This window comes from Petaurus breviceps, unplaced genomic scaffold, assembly GCF_028583685.1.
Source record: "Petaurus breviceps papuanus isolate PSGF00001 unplaced genomic scaffold, PetGlider_PUasm1.0 37, whole genome shotgun sequence".
NCBI classification, from domain to species: Eukaryota; Metazoa; Chordata; class Mammalia; order Diprotodontia; family Petauridae; genus Petaurus; species Petaurus breviceps.
The window spans coordinates 38,430,224-38,449,683 of NW_027186296.1; the positions used below are offsets into that span (position 1 = coordinate 38,430,224).

The 19,460-nt window shown below is 38.5% G+C and overlaps 1 protein-coding gene across 7 annotated transcripts in view; it reads left to right on the top strand.

Annotated features, from left to right (window-relative positions):
- DENND4A (DENN domain containing 4A) overlaps positions 1-19,460 on the top strand; it is a 152,246-nt gene that overhangs the window by 57,254 nt on the left and 75,532 nt on the right. The gene's annotated exons all lie outside the window — the stretch shown is intronic.

A 19,460-nucleotide genomic window follows, 5' to 3' on the forward strand; every position in this document is an offset into this window, starting at 1 on the left:
ATCCCTCAGTGTAGAAGCTGCCAGATCCTGGGTTATCCTGATTGTGTTTCCACAATATTCAAATTGTTTCTTCCTGGCTGCTTGTAATATTCTCTCCTTAATCTGGGAATTCTGGAACCTGGCTATAATATTCCTAGGAGTTTTCTTTTTGGGGTCTTTTTCAGGAGGTGATGGGTGGATTCTTTCAACCTCTATTTTGCCCTCTTGTTCTAAAACATCAGGGCAGTTTTCTTTGAGAACTTCCTGGAGGATGCTTTCCAGGCTCTTACTTTGGTCATGGCTCTCAGGCAGTCCAATAATTTTTAAATTATCTCTCCTGGATCTATTTTCCAGGTCAGTGGTTTTTCCCATTAGATATTTCACATTGCCTTCTTTTCTTTCATTTGTTTGGATCTGTTTAACAGCATCTTGATTTCTCATAAAGTCATTAGCTTCCATTTGCTCCAATCTAATTCTGAAGCAATGATTCTCCTCAGTGAGCTTTTGAGATTCTTTTTCCATCTGGCAAATTCGACTTTTTAAGGCATTCTTCTCCTCATTGCCTTTTTGAGCCTCCTTTGCCATTTGAGTCAGTCTGTTTTTTAAGGTGTTATTTTCTTCAGTCAGGCTGTTGACTCTCATTTCATAATTTTCTTTCATTGTTCTCATTTCTCTTCCCAATTTTTCCTCCACTTCTCTTATCTGCTTCTTAAGGTCCTCTATGGCCTGTAACCAGCTTGTATTTTCCTTTGAAGCTTTTGGTGCAGGAGTTCTGACTTCACTGATTTCCTCCTGTTCCATGCCTTGCTCCTTCTTATCCCCAAAATAGGAGTGTAATGTTGGAATCTTCTGTCTGCTTTGTTTCCTTTGCCTGCTCATTTTGCCACTCAATGATTTGACTTTTGGGCTTTTTGCCACAGTAGGACTCTGCCACCAGATGGGAGTTTTCGTCCCAAACGCTGGGGTTTTCTCAGCTGCTGGAGGTATTAGATGGGTGCCCTCACTGAGGTCTCCACACGCTCTGGCAAGCTGGACACACACCCTAGGACCTCCACCCTAGACTGCAATCCAGATCCAAGCAGGTTAAAGCAAGAGTGATTACCCCTCAGACTGGTGCTTGGTCCCCCTACACTCTGCAGGCCAGGGGCTGAAGCCTCCATGTGGCGCTGGCAGGCTGTGCCGGAGTCTCAGCGGTTTCTCGCCCTGGGGGTAAAAGCCACGCACTCCCACTTACTGGGTCCCAAAGTCCAGACTGCACTGGCCTCTCACCTTGTCCTTCGCATCTATGTATTGATAAATCTGGAAACGGCCACAGCTGCTGCTGATCTGGAGTCCCTCTGGCTGCTGGCTGGTCAGGCCCACCCTGGGGCTAAAGCCTCGGCGTGGTGCTGGGCTCGGCTCCCAGAACGTTGCGCTGGCTGATTCCTGCCGGCCTGCCGGGCTGTTCTCAGCGGAAGGTTAGCTTCTCTGTGTCATTTTGTGGGTTCCGCAGCTCCAAAGTTTGTTTAGAGTCCCCTTTTTACATGGATTGGGGAGGGTGGAAGCCGGAGTCGCAGAAGGGTCGTGCTTCTACTCCGCCATCTTGGCTCCGCCCCCTCTGCTTTTTTTCTCGTTTTCTCATTCTTATAAAAAGTTTGATGGTCATTTTATTTTTTCCTTTTTGGGGGGATTATTATTGCTTCCTCCCAAATAAGACAAGAAGAATAAATCCTTGGAATAAATACTGTAGACGGGCAAAATGAATCTACACAGTAACCTGTTCACAAATGTATGCCTCCTTTTGTATGATGGATCTTTATATACTGTAATTTGTTTAGTTATTCCTCAGTTCATAGTCACTCCCTTAGTGTACAGTTCTTTGCAACAACAAAAAGTGTTACTATAAATATTTTTCTACATATGTATCTTTTTTTTATCTCTTCAAGACATAAACTTAATAACAGTATTACTACGTTGGTGAAATGGGCAGTTTAATATCTTTTTGGCATAATTCTGTTAGAGGAAGTTGAGGAAGAACACATTTTAGCCGAAGGTATTGAGATGATAAAAATGACTGACCCCGAACCAGCAAGGGATGTGTGTGTGCAAATATTTTTTAAAAACAAATTCAAGGATCTCAGTTTAAGAATTCTAACTTAGCAGGGTAGAATACATTTGTCAAACACAGGGCAAGGATACGTGATCTAAGATTTATCTCTAAAAGTTTCAGGCAGGCGTGGGGCTCCAGCTTCCACCTCCCCCAATTCATGTAAAAGGTGACTGAAGAAACTTTGGAGCTACAGAACCCACAAAATGACACAGAGAAGCTATTCTCCCGCTGAAGACAGCCTGGCAAGCCAGCAGTAAGGGGCCAGCCCAGCGCTCTGGGAGCCGAGCTCATCCCCGCCCAAGCTGGAGGTTTTATCCCCAGGGTAGCCACAGCCAGCCTCTGGCTGGAGGGAGTTCAGATCACCAACAGCTGTGGTGGTTTCCAGATTTATCATCACATAGATGCCAAGGACAAAGTGAGAGGTCAGTGCAGTGTGGACATTGGGATCCAGTAGTTTGGGAGTGTGGTCGGCTTTTGCCCTTGGGCGAGAAGCGGTTGAGGCGCTGTGGCCGTGCAGCCATAGCCACGTGGCAGCTTCAGCTCCTGGCCTGCAGAGTGTAGGGGGACCAAGCAACCAGTCTGAGGGGTAATCGCTCTTGCTTTAACCTGCTTGGATCTGGATTACGGTCTAGGGTGGAGGTCCTGGGGTGTGTGACTAGCTTGCCAGAGCATGTGGAGGCTTCAGAGAGGGCACCCAATTAATACCTTCGGCAGCTGAGAAAACCCCAGCGATTGGGACGAAGCTCCCCTGTCTGGTGGCAGAGTCCTACTGTGGCAAAAAGCCCAAAAGTCAGATAATTGAGTGGCAACATGAGCAGGCAAAGGAAGCAAACCAAGCAAAGTAATCCAACATTAGACTCCTATTTTGGGGACAAAAAGGATCAAATCATGGAACAGGGGGAAGACAGTGAAGTCAGAACTCCTGCACCAAAAACTTCAAAGGAAAATGTGAGCTGGCTACAGGCCATAAAAGAGTTTAAGAAGGATTTTGAAAACCAAATAAGAGAAGTGGAGAAAAAATTGGGAAGAGAAATGAGAACAATGCAAGAAAATTATGAAATGAGAGTCAACAACCTGACTGAAGAAAATAACACCTTAAAAAAGAGACTAACTCAAATGGCAAAAGAGTCTCAAAAAGGCAATGAGAAGAAGAATGCCTTAAAAAGCCAAATTTTCCAGATGGAAAAAGAATCTCAAAAGCTCACTGAAGAGGATCATTCCTTCAGAATTAGATTGCAGCAAATGGAAGCTAGTGACTTTATGAGAAATCAAGATACTATTAAACAGATCCAAACAAATGAAAAAATAGAAGGCAATGTGGGAATTGGGAAAAACCACTTACCTGTAAGATAGATCCAGGAGAGATTATTTAAAAATTATTAATTAAAAAAAATACTACCTGAAAGCCATGACCAAAAAAAGAACCTAGAAATCTTCCTTCAAGAAATTCTCAAGGTCAATTGCCCTGATGTTTTAGAACCAGAGGGCAAAATAAAGGTTGAAAGAATCACCTCCTGAAAAAGATCCCAAAAAGAAAACTCCTAGGAATATTATAGCCAGGTTCTGGAATTCCCAGATCAAGGAGAAAATATTACAAGCAGCCAGGAAGAAACAAATTTGAATATTGTGGAAACACAATCAGGATAACAGAGGATCTGGCTGCTTCTACATTGAGGAAACCAAGGGCTTGGAATATGATATTCCAGACGTCAAAGGAGCTGGGATTAAAACTAAGAATCACCTACCCAGCAAAACTCAGTATCATGTTTCAGGGGAAAATATGGTCATTTAGCGGAATAGAGGACTTTCTAGCATTCTTGCTGAAAAAACCAGAGTTGAATAGAAAATTTGACATTCAGATCCAAGAAGCAAGAGAAGCATGAGAAGGTAGACAGGGAAAATAAATAAGGACATTCCTACATGGAAAAATGATAATTGTAACTGATGACACTTTTCTCAGTATGAGAATAGTTGAAGGGAATAGAAATGTGTGTGTGTGTGTGTGTGTATACACATACATCTATATGTCTATGTAGGAAGGTCTATGGGCATATGAATACATATGTGAATGTGTGTATATATGTGTACAGGTATACATAGATAGAGGGCACATTACCAATTTGGAAGGGATGATATTAGAGGGTGATGTTAAGAGGTGAGAGAGGAATATAATGAGAGGAGATGGGGAGAGACAGAATGGGGTAAACTATGTCATATTGAAGAGGCAAGGGAAAATGGTTACAATGGAGGGGAAGAACAGGAAGGCAAAAGGGAATGGGTCAACCTTATTCTCATTGAATTTGGCCTAGGGAGGGAATGACATACACACTAAATAGGGTATCTCACCCTACAGGAGAATAGAGGGGAAGGGGATGAGAGGGGAGATGCTGGAAGCGAGGGCAGGCTGACGGGGAGGGAATTTGGAATCACCCACTTTTGAAAAGGGATAGGATCAAAGTAGAGAATAGAACAAGTGGGAGGTGGGATAAGAGGGAGGGAAATATAGTCAGTCTTTTACAGTATCACTGTGGAAATGTTTTGCATAGCTACACATGTGCAGCCTATACTGAATTGCTTATCTTCCCGGTAAGTGGGTGACAAGGGAGGAAGGGAATGAATCTGGAATTCAAAGTTTTAAAATCAAATGTTTAAAAATATCTATATATACACTATTATTAATATTAATTAATAACATAATATTATTATTTTACTTGTAACTGGAAAATAAGATATACAGGCACTGGGGCATAGAGATCTACTGTGCCCTACTGGAAAGTCGGAAGGGGTATGGGAGAAGATATGGGAGAGAGCAGATTGGAAGAGGGGATATCTAGTGGGATCGCTATTTTGGGGTGGTGGGTAGGGGAAAAAAGGGGAGAAAATTTGTAACTCAAAATCTTTCAGAAATGAACTATGTAAACCAGAAGTTAATAAAGCATTTGATTTAAAAATTTTTTTACAAGATTATTGGAAAAAAAAGTTTCAGGCAGCAAATGGCCTCCTCACACCTAACTCTGTTCCTCCACACTTAGGTTCCTCACTGGTCAGGATCTCATATTAAGCAGCATAAGTTGAAGATCTTGCAGGACTATAGTAGACAAGACAGTCTCTGTGATTTATGGCATATCTGTTTTCCATTTTACAATTTTGCTTTTTCCTGCTCCCATCTAGTTATATTCTTACTATTATGCCCACTGCCCTTAGGGTACTTATCTCTGTACAACAATCAAGTTATTAATGAGAAGGAAGCTCTGGCCAAAGCGCACTACCACAAGTGGTAGTCCAGAAATGCTGGATTAATTCACAACTGCATGAACGATGCATGTGTGTGCCTGTGCTCCCATGTCCTCTCTAACAATTGCCATTTTACTTTTTTTACTTGTTTTGTTTTGCCAGTCTGATAAGTGAGGTAGAGTTTTGTTTTAATTTGCATTTTTTAATTATTAGTGATTTAGAGCATTTTTATATGGCTTTTGATATTTTGGATTTAATCCTTTAAGAAATGCCTATTTATATCCCTTGACCATTTATCCATGTAAGATGTTCTTATATATTTGAATTCGTTTCCAGTGTATTTTGACATTACATCTTTATTAGAGTAACTTATTGTATAGGTTTTTCCCAGTCACTTTTCTTCACACAAAGAATAAGGCGATGAAAAAGAAGGAAGATGATAAACACCAGTGGCTTATAATTGAAACATTTTGCTACCATTTCACTTCCCCTCTTTTTCCTCTTGCCTGAACCTTATAACTGGTTCTTGCCTTTTTGTTTTTTAACCCTTTTAATCTTCCCTTCAGGATGTACCCTCCAAAAATGATGTTTGGTTTTTTTCTTTCACTATTATGTCTTTGGTTTCATCCTCCTTCTTAACCTCGCCTCTATCCACATATCTTTCTCTGTTAAGTTTGATGTATTTCTCCACCAAAGTGTGTGTATGAGTTTGTGTAAGTGTCTGTCTATGTGCACAAGTCTAAGTAAGGTTCATCTAATGACCTTCCCTCCAAACTTTGTTACATGTTTGCATACTAGTTCCATCACTTTCATCCTTTCTACACTAGTTTCTTTCTTCAACTCTCCCTTTTCTTTTCCATCTTAAAACCAGCAGAACAGAAACACTGCCTCCAGGTAGATTTGTCTTATTTAGCTCAGTCAGTGACCTTTGAAGACATTAAAGTTCTGAAAGAGCACTTGTTTTTCTTCCCCTAATTAGAATTTTAGTTCATCATTAAGTCATTAAACAAGCATTTATTAAGCACTTATTGCGATCCAAGCACTGTGCTAAGTTGTAAGAATATGAGGAAAGGCAAAAAAAAAATGGTCCCACCTTCAAGGAATTCACATTCTAATGAGAAAAACATGTAAATAGCTGTACATACAAGACATAGTCAGTGTAGATGTAAGGTAATTCCAGAGTGAAGACTAATAATAAAAAAGTAACATTTGCATGGCATTTTAAGATTTGTAAAGTGTTTTACAAATATCTCATTTTGTCCTCACAATTATCCAATGACTTGCTGAGGGTCACACAACTACTAAGTGTCCAAGACCAGATTTGAATTCAGGTCTTCATGACTCGAAGGCTCCATCTACTGGGTCCCTTTATTGCCTCTAGCAGTGGAGTGAGATGAGCAAAGGCCTCTTGCAGAAGCTGAATCTCGGAGAGTGCCAGAGAAAGTACAGATTTGGAATAAGGGAGATGAGCATTCTAGACACGAGAGACAGCTGATGGGAAGGCACCGAGGCCCATCTTTTGCAGCGCTCTGCAGTTGGCTTTCCTGATTCCTCTCTTTGGGAGGGAAGGTGACGGGACCTGGAAGCAGATTGGAAGGATTTCTGCAGACCTTTCGGTGCAGAGCCTCTCCTGTGCATGGAATGAAAGACAGCTAAGATTTTTACACCCTCTTATGTGTTTGTGGATCAAGATGTGAAAACAAGCAGATTTCTGAGAAACTGAAATCACAAAGAGTGTTACCACGGAGTGTTACCTCAAGAGATTGTGCTAAAATGGAGGAAAAGACAGTGAGAATAGTTGTGGAAAAATCCCCTAGTTAGAGCCTGCATGATCTCACTGTCCAAGAGAAGAATTTATAGAAAAGAATAGACCAAAAATTCCAAGTTAAACCCTTAAAAATGCCTTCCATTTGCTAAAAAAAAAATTATGATCTTAACTCTTTAATTCACCAGAGTCTACACTGAAGAGAAATTATAAGTATTCCACATATGAGAAGAATTTTCCTTAGAACGCTACATAGATTCAACTGAAGGAAATCAAGTCAGAGAAGAAGTCTTTTAAATGTTCTAAGTTTGAAAAAACCTTTATAAAGCTTTGAGACTTGGGCGTTGCAATATTTTCATACTTCTGAAGCATTATACACATCCAAAGTGTGGGGAAGATCCTCAACTGAAAGCTATACTTAAGAGTAATTCATTAGACTAAGAATACACTAAAAATAAGAAAAAAGATCCAAAGACCATGATATAATGGAAAGAGCACTGTACTTGGTCAGGTGGTTCTGTTCATTACTAGTTATGTGACATTAAGCAAGTAAATATCTCTGGGACTCATTTTCCTTATCTGTAAAATGGAAGGTTGGACTAGGTGATCTCTAAAAGCTTTCTAACCTCTAGATCCTATGACCTGAGTGTGGGAAAAGCTTCAATCAGAGCAGAAATGTCATTATCAATCATGAAATTAATAATCAATTAATGTAATAAACCTAAGAGATTTGTTAAGACATGTTATTGAATATGGTATAATTGTGTTTATTTTGATAATAGGCTGCTTTATTGACTTCACTATTCAGCAAAATGTCCTCTGTCCCAAGTTCTCAGAACATCCAAATAGCACATGTGGCAAGTCGTGGAAGACCTTTCCAAGGTTCAAAGCCTGTTATCTCATTAGTACTGAATTGTACTATTTTTTTTTTCTTTTCTCAGCGGTGAGGTGAAGTCATAGCATTGGGAAAGAAACTAGTTCCCTCTCTTACCCTCCTTTCAGCTCCCTTTTAGAGCTTCTAGGCATCCTTTGATTTTTCTTTGCTTATACCTCCTTTCTCTTCTATGCTTTCTGTTGTCCTGTACAACTTCTTTCATGTGGGGTTATAGCGAGGGTTCTAAGGTGCATTATGGGCTTCTTTCCTTCCTGATTGTCTATGCTTGAGAAGGACAAGAAGTGAGAGGGTACTGAAACATTCCTGAAAGTTCACTGTTAAGTGCTATAATAATAGTAGGGAGGAGGAGGAGGATCCCCAGTAGTGGCAATCTTTAAAGACAATGACAGGGGAAACCTCAGATGTTCATTGTTAGATCATTACCTTTCCACCAATCTATACCACCTGCTGTTACCATTCTATCAGCATTTTAATACCAATATTTGTGCCCTGTGTTTTCAACTTTTTACTTATTGACATCCAATATTGATGTTTCTCTCCAAACTTCTCTTGTTTCTACATGTTGAAATAGCATTCAGTATGAATAAAAGAGGAAAATACACAACATTGAATTTAGAGGAAAAAATGAAGGTCTTGAGTAGAACTGAATCCATGCACTCTCTTAAAAGTGTAATGGATGAATTTGGAATCAGTAAATCGACAATTTATGACATTAAAAAAATAAGAAATTGGGGCAACTAGGTGGCACAGTGAATAGAGCACCGGCCCTGGAGTCAAGAGGACCTGAGTTCAAATCCAGCCTCAGACACTTGACACATTTACTAGCCGTGTGACTTTGGGCAAGTCACCTTACCCCAATTGCCCTCAAAAAAAAAATTAGAAATTGATTTTGGACTTTGTGTTAAAGCAAGATATGCCATTAGTCGGAGCAGAGAAAAGAAAAAGATTGGGTGCCAAATATGGTGATGTTGATGATGGTACATGTGCTACCAATAAAAGCATTCAGCTGGTGTTCCTATGAGTATGGAACTTCAGGCTGCTGAGAGATTTGCACAGTGTTTTTGGTCGAATAGACTTCAAAGCCAGCACTGGTTGGCTTTTCAGATTTCTAAATAGATGTGCAGTAGGGAACTGAAAAGTATGTGGGGAACAAATTCTGAATTCAGTTTCAGAAAATGTTGAACCATTTAGTTAAAAGATATCCATGACCATCAAGGAGGAGATACTGTGTCTGGCTCAGGTGTACAGTGGGGATGAGACAGACCTCTTTTGGAAATCAATGCCAGAAAATGTTCAGGCAAACAAAAAAGATATGTTTGCCAGTACAGAAGATAAAGAACAGTTGGTCAGCTCTTTTGTGTTGCAAATGCAGATAGGACCCACAAGTTGAAATCAGTTATTATTGGAAAATCAAAGCAGCCTAAGTCTGTTAAGGATGATGTAAATGCTTTATCATGATACACAAATCCAGTAAAGATGTTTAGTTCATCAGAGAATCATTTTTGGAATGGTTCTTTCAAAACTTCATTCCTGAGGTAAGAGATTTTCAGGTTAATGTCCTAAGGTTGGTTAAAAAGGAAATAAAAGCAGTGTTACTCCTAGACAATTCTCCAAACCATCTTTCAGCTGAACATCTAATTAGTAATGATAGAAGAATCAAATGTATCTTCTTCCCCCCAAATACTACATTGATTTAGCCAGTGAATTAGGGTGTGGTCTTGAACTGCAAATGACTTTATAAATGGAAGCAGCTAGAAGAGAATCTGGTAATCTTTGAAGAGAGTGATGAAGACCAGGAAACAAGAGGGGGAAAAAAAACACAGTTGCAAAGATGAAAGCTTAGAACATAAAAAGTGCATTTTCTAATTGGGCAAAGAGTTGGGACAGAGTAGAGCAAATAATGATAGTAAATGCATGGGAAAATCTACTTTACAAAGAAGAACCAGAATATAATATTCAAGGCTTAGAAGATGGTGATTATAGAGAAATTCTTAAGCAATATGGTGACTTAGAGACCAATTTAGATGATGTCAGGGTATTGTTAACTGGAGATAATGAAGCACCTCCCCTCCCCAATGGAAGATGTTACTAGAGAAGTTACTCAGGAAGAAAGGGTTGTTGAAGAGGTAGAGCAACATTCAGCAAAGTTTAAATTATCTAGTGTTGGAGAGAATTTGGACTGTCTTCTTGACTTTGTTGATGCCATTTCAGCATTTCAAAGATTCTATTTTACACTGAAAGAGATTCAACAAGAACTAATCAAAAAATAATCCCAGAGAAGAACCCACTCTAAAATTAGTGACTTTTTAAAACCAAGGGTTTGTAATATTAAAGATTCCTTTAGGGGCAGCCAGGTAGCACAGCGAGTAAGAGCACCGGCTCCAGTGTCAGGATGACCTGGAGATCGAATCCTGGGCTCAGACACTCAGCACCACACCCAGAAATAACTCGCTGTGTAAACTTGAGCAAGTTACTTAATGCTTAAAAAAAAAAAAAAAAAGGTTCCTTTCATTTGCCTTCAACTTCTGGGGCTAATAATTAAGTCTTCTGTGTCAAAAGACTTGTGTTTCATATCTGTTTCATACAGCAGGCTTGGTGTGAATTGTAATTTTTTTCATTAACTTACCTCATGTTATTTATGAGTACCTATTTATATCTTTAGTTTATATTGTGTATAGTACTTGAAAGTAATAAATTTGCATTGCTTTAAAAACATTCTCCAGTTTGCACGTTTCCTGCTTCAGAGAGTAGAGTTTTGTAGTGCTAGAAAAAAAAAAATGCATTGAGGAGCATAATGTGGGGAAATCTTTAATCCAAATCCCAACATTATTTCCTATCAGGATAATATACAAAGAACAGGAGACAGAATTATTAGCAAGTAAATGTGATATAAAGATATGCTGGTGATCATTTTTTCATTTGAGACTTTTAAAAATTTATATTACATGTATACCACTGTGCTCAACACTGGGAGAGATACAAAGTTTTTATAAGACAATATTCCTGCCCTCCTGGAACAGACAAGTAAGGGAATAAGACATACATAAATCTAATATAAAATTATAAATATACAAGAGACATGCAAAAGAATGAGATTCAGAAGAGGAAAGATCATTATTGGGAGAAAAGGCTTCATGGAAGAGATATTGTTTTAAGTTAGACTTTGAAGAATAGGTAGTAATTCAGTAGGTAGAAGAGATATCTAGATCACAGAGGCAGTTCTCTCAGGCTTTGGGAACAGCATGAAAAAATAAAGGCACAGAGATGAGAAAGCATAGGTCTGGGATGGGGAACCTGTAACCTCAAGGACACATGTGGCCTTTTGACTGAGTCCGAGTTTTACAGAACAAATCCTTTTATTAAGGGGATTTGTTCTGTGAAGTTTGGATTTAAAGGACTGTACTTGAGGACCTAGAGGAGTACATGTGGCCTTGAGGCCACAGATTCCCCACTCCTGGCATAGGCCCTGTGTGAGGATGGCAAGTAGCCCTATTAGGCTATATATATAAATATAACTATATATAACTACATATATATGTGTATGAGAGAGCACTTTTGGAAGGGAAAAGTGTGAGCTAAAGCTGGAAAGACAAGATGGTGCCAGTTTGTAGAAAGCTCCGAATCTGAATACCGGGCTTGAAGAATCTGGTCCTCTCAGTAGACAGTAGAGTAACAATGAAGAGTTTTGAGCAGAGGAGTGATATGACCAGATCTTTGTATAATGAAGATGTATATAGTGTTAGTGTCAAGTCAGCAAATATTAAGCCCTTACTGTATACAAGACAGTATGTTAAATGCTGGTATAATGGCCAGCAAAGAAGTACTTAAAGCCTTGTTTCGGCTATTTAATTATTTAGTACCTTGTTTCAGTTCAAGTTTCTTTTAAGCCTGGCCCATGATTATATCAAGTCTTTGTTAAGAAACAGAACTTGCGAACCCCTGTTGCTGATGCAACAGTAAGGGGTGGAATGGGGAGGAGGTAATAACCATATACAAAGAGAAGCCCAGGCTGGGAAAGAGCAGAACTGAGAAGAGAACTCTTGTGGTGGCAGAGTTGAGAAGGAGAAAACTTGTGGCATCCCGGCACTCTGTCTGTTCTGTCAGTGTTGATTTTTCTTTGTAATACTTTGTACAGAAGCCCTGGGACTTTACTGAAAGACCTGAAAGAGGATTTTCTGGTTGTCTGTCTACAGAAGTCCTGGAGGAGGGTTTCAGAGGTCCTGGGACTTTATTGATGATTTGTGTTGATCTCTCAGACCTTGTTTGTGGGTCTGTGTTGATTTCTATGCTGATGATATGTGTTGACCTCTTGGACCTTGTTAGTGGGTCTGTGTTGATTTCCCATGCAGACAGTGAATTGATGATGATGTGTATGAATGTTATTGTGGCTCTGTTAAGCTTTGTCCTCCCAGAAACAGAAACTGAAGGACTTGAGGTGGACTGGACACTGTGAGCTTCAGTATGGAACAGGAACTGAACAAGGAACTGGACCAGGAGCTAGACAAAGAACTGAGAGCTGCCTACCTTTGAATCCAGGTGACAGTTGGGTAGATTCAGGCAGGAGCTGGGACCATGGAAGAGGAACCATGGAATCTGAGAGCCAGCCTCAAGTCAAGATGAAAAGCGCTCTTCTTGGGTACTTGATGCTGACTGAGAAGATCATGATTAAGACAGTGTGACCTGGGGGTGGAGAACTTTGACCTTCGTACTTTGTGTCCCTTAAGGAGGCTTGCTTCTTAAGGATGATTGAGTTAAGGACTTACTGAATGATAGCTTTTGTTGAAAACTATGTGGCCACTTTAGTGATAAGTTGTTATGTCATAACATTGTGAATGCTGTACTTTGGTTACTGTGAATGTTTTGCTTTAATTTACTGCTGAATAAATAGAGAATTCACTATACTATGTAATCAGAACTTTAAAGCTGTTCACTTCAGCAGTCCTCTGGAAAGCCGCTCATGTTTGGCTTTATGGCTGGGGATACAAATAAAGACAAAAAACAGTCCATGCTCTCAGGGAGCTTGAAGTTGTATGGGGGAGATAACAGGCAAACAACTATGTTCAAAAAAGATATATAGAAGGGGCAGCCAGGTGGCACAGTGAGTAAGAGCGCCAGCCCTGAAGTCGGAAGGACCCAGGATCGGTTCTGGCCTCAGATACTCAGCACCCACACAAAATAACTGGCCGTGTAACCTTGAGCAAGTTACTTAACCCCAAATGCTTTAAAGAAAAAAAGATATATAGAAGATAAAGTGGAGATAATCTTAGAAGGCATGACCATCAAGGGAAATTGGTTGAGGCTTGTAAAGAGGTAGGATTTTAGTTGGGCTGCACATACCATATGTAACTTACTATTGCTGCTCCTGGTTGGAGAGTAAGGGAGAGAAATTCCCTTCCTCTATTATTTGCTTCAGGGCTCAAGGGAAATATAAAAAAGCAACTCCACAAGAACTGACAGTTCCAGAATATATCCAGCTTGCCCTTTTAAGGAGGGAAGCTACTCCTTAACCAAACCCCTCATAACTCTTGTGCATTCCCTCTGTTAATTGTTTCCTGTTATCTATATAGCTTGTTTTTATATATTTGTTTCCCCCATTGGATGGTGGGCTCCTTGAGGATAGGGATTGTCTCTTTGTATCCCTAGTGCTTAGCACTGTACCTGGCACATAGACAATTTATAAATATTGATTGAAATTTTTTAAAAAAGAAGGCATTGAGGAAAGAGATTAAATGTTGTATATGAGGAACAATAGGGAAACCAGTGTAACTAGATTATAGATTATGGGGATGGAGCAAAGTATAAGAAGATTTTTTTGGGAACCGTAGGAAAGGGCCTTCTTGTGAAGGGGTTTTATAGACAAAGGAAAGATTTTATATATGATCCTTGAGGTAATAGGGAGCCAGTGGAGTGTATTGAGTAGGGGGATGACACGATCAGATCTGTGCTTTCAGAAAATCGTTTTGGAAGCTGTGTGGACAAATAGGGAGAGATTTGAGGTAGAGACCAATCAGGAGACTTACAATAGTCTAGGCAAGATATGTACAAAAATGTTTATAGCAGCTCTTTTTGTGGTAGTAAAGAATTAGAAATTGAAGGGATATCCATCATTTGGGGAATAGCTGAACAAGTTGTAGTATATGATTGTGATGGAATACAATTGTTATATAAGATATGACAAGGAATGATTTCAGAAAACCTGGGAAATCTTAGATGAAATGATGGAAAGGGAAGTGAGCAGAACATTGTACATAGTAACAACAATATTTTAATGATGATTAACTGTGAAAGACTTAGCTATTCTGATCAGTACAATGATCTGACAATTACAAAGGCCTCATGATGAAAAATGCTATCCACCTCCAGAGATTGAGCTCATGAACCTGTAAGTATGTATTGAAACTTATTTTTTCACTTTCTTTATTTTTCCTTTTTTTGCAACATTGCTGATATCAAAATATGTTTTGCATGACTTCACATGTATGACATATTAGATTGTTTACCTTCTCAAGAATGGTGGTAAGGCAGGAGGGAGGGAAAAAAAATTGGAACTGAAAATTTTTTAAAATGTAAAAAAAAATTTTTAAAACAACAATTCTTCCTCCTGCTCCCCCCCGCCCCAAATAGTCTAGGCAAGAAGTGATGAGATTCTCTGGTGGTTATGTAAGTTGTAAAAGGGGGATATATAGGAGAGGTATTATAAAGGTATAAATGACTATATTTGACAACAGATTGGACATGTTGGCTGAGTTAGAGAGAGGAGTCAAGGATGACCCTGAGGATGTGAGCCTGTGTGACGTGGACTATGGTGCTGCCTTTAGTAGTCACAGAAGGGGCAAGAGTTTGAGGGGAAAGAGGAGTTTTATTTTGGATTCATTGAACTTAGAATGCATTAGAGATATCCAAAAGTCAGTGATATATGACTTTAACTCAAGAGCTGGATGTACAGATCTTGCATAATTTTCATAGAAGTAATAGTTGAACCTACAGGAGTTATGGAGATCACCACTTGAGGTAGAAGAGACAGATAGGAGAAGAGGGCCCAGGACAGAACCTTGGAGGATGACCAAGTTAATGAGCATGAAAATCCAGCAAAAGAGACTGAAAAGGAGTAATCAGACAGGCAGAAGGAGAACCAGGAGAGAGCAGTATCACAAAAATCTAGAGAGTATATGCAGAAGAAGATGATCTGCAGTGTCAAGTGTTGCAGAGAGGTCAACGAGGATTGGGATTGAGAGGTCATTGGATTTGGCAATTACAAGATCACTGGTAACTTTGGAGCAGTTTGAGTTGAATGAGAAGACTGAGCTACAGAAGATTTAGAAGAGAGTGAGACGAGAGGAAGGGAAGGCACTGAGTATAGAGGGGCTTTTCCAAGGAGGAGAGATGTTAGTGGGGATGCCTGAGTCAAGTAAGGGCTTTTTTAAAGGATGGAAGAGATATAGACTTATGTAGATATATAAGAAAGAAGCCAATAGGGAGAGATTAAAGATAGAGAGTGGAGATGATAGTGGGAGTAATGTGCTGGAGAAGATGGGAGAGGATAAGATCAAGGATGCATATTGGAAGCTTTGCTATGACAATGAGAATCACCTCTTTGCATGAAATGGGTAGAGCAGAAGATAGCAGGGAAAGATGTCTGCATAATATGAATGAAGAAGGGAGAAGGAGGGAGCTGTCAGTGAAAGCCTTCATTTTTTTCAATGAGATATGAAACAAGATCCTCAGCTGAGAGAGGACAGGGTGTGGAGGGTGCCACAGGAGACTTGAGGAGGGATGAAAAGGTTTGGAATAGCTACTGTGGTAACTTTGAAGTCTAAAAAGATTCCATTTTACAGTGAGACCCTGATTAGATTATCTAACAAATTCGTAATGGACTCAGTCAACATGATTTCCTTATTTTCTCCAGCTTCATTCTGCAGCATATTAATAGGAACAAATGAGGTAAATGATGGGAGTAATCCTAGGTTGGGGATTGGTAAAATATGATCATTTGTAGGGCCAGGGGGCAAGTAATTCTAATGTAGTATAGACAGTGTAATTCTAAGATAGTGTAGAGTTGAACTGATTTACTGAGGGGTTGAGATGGGAAAGGGAGATGAATGTAGCAAGTACAGCATTGATGCCTGGGGAAGAACTGAGGGGTCGAGAGATTGGTAGGCTTAGTGACAATGAAGAACAGGGCTAGGGCTTATAAAGCATAAAGAAAGATGGAATGACAAAAGCTTATGATCATATCAAGGAATTTTAGAGTTCACAAACATGGAAGGTTCCACTTAGCTTGATAGCAAAATCACCCTATGTACGACCCTCTTTGTGTAAATCTGGTGAAGTGGAGTAGTAGTTAATGGGAATTCAGTAGATTGAGGAATTGGTAAGTTAGGACAGTTGAGGATATCAATGTATATGTTGCAGTTCCCTGGTACGAGAGTTTTTCAAATAAATTTACCTTTCTTAGTTTCTCTTTGTTTTTCTGTTTGCACTTCAAAATTTCTACTCAGCTCTAGTCTTTTCATCAAAAATTCTCGAATGTCATTTATTCCATTAAATACTCATTTTTCTTCCTGTAGAATTATATTCAGTTTTGCAGGGTGGGTTTATCTGAGTTATAAGCCTACATTGTTTGCCTTTTCAAATATTATACTTCAAGGGCTTACTTCTTTTGTAGTAGAAACTTCCAGGTCTTGTGGGATCCTCGTTGTGGGTTCTCTGGTACTTGAGCTCATTTTTTTTCTGGTTGTTTGCAGTATTTTTTCCCTTCTGCAACCTTCAGACATTGGCTAAGACATTACTAGAACTTTATCTTTGGTAGTTTCATTCAGGAGATGTTCTGTGAATCCTTTATATTTCATTTTGCCCTTTGATAATATATGTGATCAGTTTTCAGTTATGATTTTTAAAGTATTGCGCTCATGTATTTTTTTAGTCAGTTTCTAGGGAATTTAGTGATTCTTAAATTATGTCTCCTTGATCTGTTTTCAAGTTCTTTGTTTTTGATAAATGCCTTACATTTTCTTCAGATGTTTTAATTTAAATTTTTTGTTCTACTTTTCCTTATTGTATCATGGAGTCATTTCTTCCTTTTTGGTATGCTTTAATTTTCAGGAAGTTCATTACTTGGCTAAGGTTTTCCACTTTCTGTTCTAAGGTGCTTAATCACTTTGCAATTTTTTTCCTCAAAATCTTTCATTTTCTAGAAATTTTGTTTCATTTCTTAAAATTATTTATAGTCTTTGTGGAAATACCATTTTTCCTTTCAGGCTTTGCATGCAGTTGATGTGAAGCTACTCTCTTCTTCTGGGCTAAATTTTGTCTATCTCTGAATCTATAACAATTGTACATAGTAGTCAGTGTCTTGTGTTGTTTACTCACATCCAACTTTAAGTCCTAATTGTAGCTTTGTGCCCTGGGTAGACTCTGCCTCCAGCTCCTTTTTTTGGGTGGTGGGGTCAGCTCTGTTTGGTCTCACCCATAGTCCCCTAAGTCCCAGCTCTGAACTGCCCTTCCTGAGATGGGTCTGTGCTAAGAGCACTACTATGTTTTGGATCTCTCTGGATCTGCTGCTTTCAGTTTCTTCCAAGGTCCATACAGTAGGTTTCTGATCACAAACTTTTTCATGGGTACCCTCTTTTTGCTTCCAGAATGATACAGAGACTTGTAGGCCATAGAGGTGGCCCTTCTTTGCTTACCTTAAGAGACTTCTGCCTTGTTTATCTGTTCTGAGACTGGTTTTTTCTGGCAGATCTTTTTTCCTATTGCCTATGGATTTCTAGATAAGTGTATAAATTCACTGTAGTTTTTCCTTGTAATTCTTTTTTTTTTCTTTTTGGAGGGGGAGGGCAGGGCAATTGGAGTTAAGTGACTTGCCCAACGTTACACAGCTAGTTTTGTGTTAAGTGTCTGAGGCTGGATTTGAACTCAGGTCCTTCTGACTCCAGGGCCAGTGTTCTATTCACTGCACCACCTAGCCACCCCTTTTCTTGTAATTCTTTTTTTCTCCCTTTTTTTTATTTTTTAGTTTACATCATTCATTTCCACAAGATTTTGAGTTACAAATTTTCTCCCCATTTTTCCCCTCTCCCAATCTGCTCTCTCCCATATCTTCCCTCTTGGAATTCTTGATTGTTGTTTAGAATGGTGGTATTCTAAGGTTTTTGCTAAAGTAGGTGTTTGGGAGTTAGACTACCTCCTTTTCTTCAAGCAGCTATCTTCTAGCTTAGCTAAATTTGGAGAAATTCGTAGCCCAATGTTGGCTATAAGGTAAATAAGCTTGTTTTTGGTTTAACAACTCATGATATACATTCTGCTAAGGCTTAGAAAGAGTTGCAGTCTATCAATGGAATAAGTACTCACAACAGCAAATCATAGATCTATTGAAGTATTGAAATCTATCTATATGAATAAATAATACATTACAAAACTTGAGAATAAATTTTGGAGTATGTTTTAATTTATCCTCACTAGAATCTTTAATCAATATAGATAATAAAAAATTGCTTATGTGTATTGACTGTTGGCTAATACTAATGTTTTTAATTTTATTTTAAGAGTTATTAAATAATCAAATATCTAGCTTATCAGTATGCATACCTCATGTATGATTTTATATTTATTAAAGTAACTCTTAAAAATTTTGTCTTATTCAATCACTTTTCCTACCCAGAGTTTGAACTTGTAATAAAAACTTATTGTAATCTAATCTTATTTTAAAGCATTGTGATTCCTCTAAATTAGACCTGTAAAATTAGTGTTATTAAAAAAAAGTAATATTGATAAAGGAAAAATGTTATTTTAATTCTTTTTTTAAATAAATGTTTTAAATCTTTCTTTTCTACATTGCCTAAAATTTCCTCTATATTTCTTGCTCTTCCTTTCCTAGAGAACCAAAAAAAATTTATAAAAAGAAAGAGAGAAAAATCTGCAAAATCTGTCAGTATATTAAAAAAAATCTGACAATATATACAGTGGTCCACACTCAAGGATTCTCACCCCTTTGGTCCTTTGCAAAGAAATAGGAGTACATCTGTTCTCTAAACTCTTCCTTGAGATGAACCTTGCTCTTAGTAATTTAGCAACATTCATTTTCAGTTGTTTTGTGGTGGTTATTCTTTTCATTTACCTTATTTGCATTTACCTCATTGGATATGTTATTTTCTTGACTGGTAAATTGTACTTCTTTTTTTTTTAAGCATATTGGAGTTTTTCAGTACATTGATTGGTTTGCTGAATTTTTTTTCCTCTTCCTCTTTTTTCTTTTTTAAAAAGTTCTTTGTCATAGGAGGAAATCGAGGTTACTCAAAAGCAAAAGATATCAGCAAAAATCTATTTTTTTAAAATATATGATGAATTTAACAAAACACTACCAAGATAACCAAATAAATGGAAAAACAGAAAATAAATATTTTGCTGCATCTTATGTAATAAGTGCTTGGGAAATTATGGTGAAGTTATTTTCCTTAAATCTATTTTTATCAAATTATAAAGGTCTGTGTTTTGTTTTG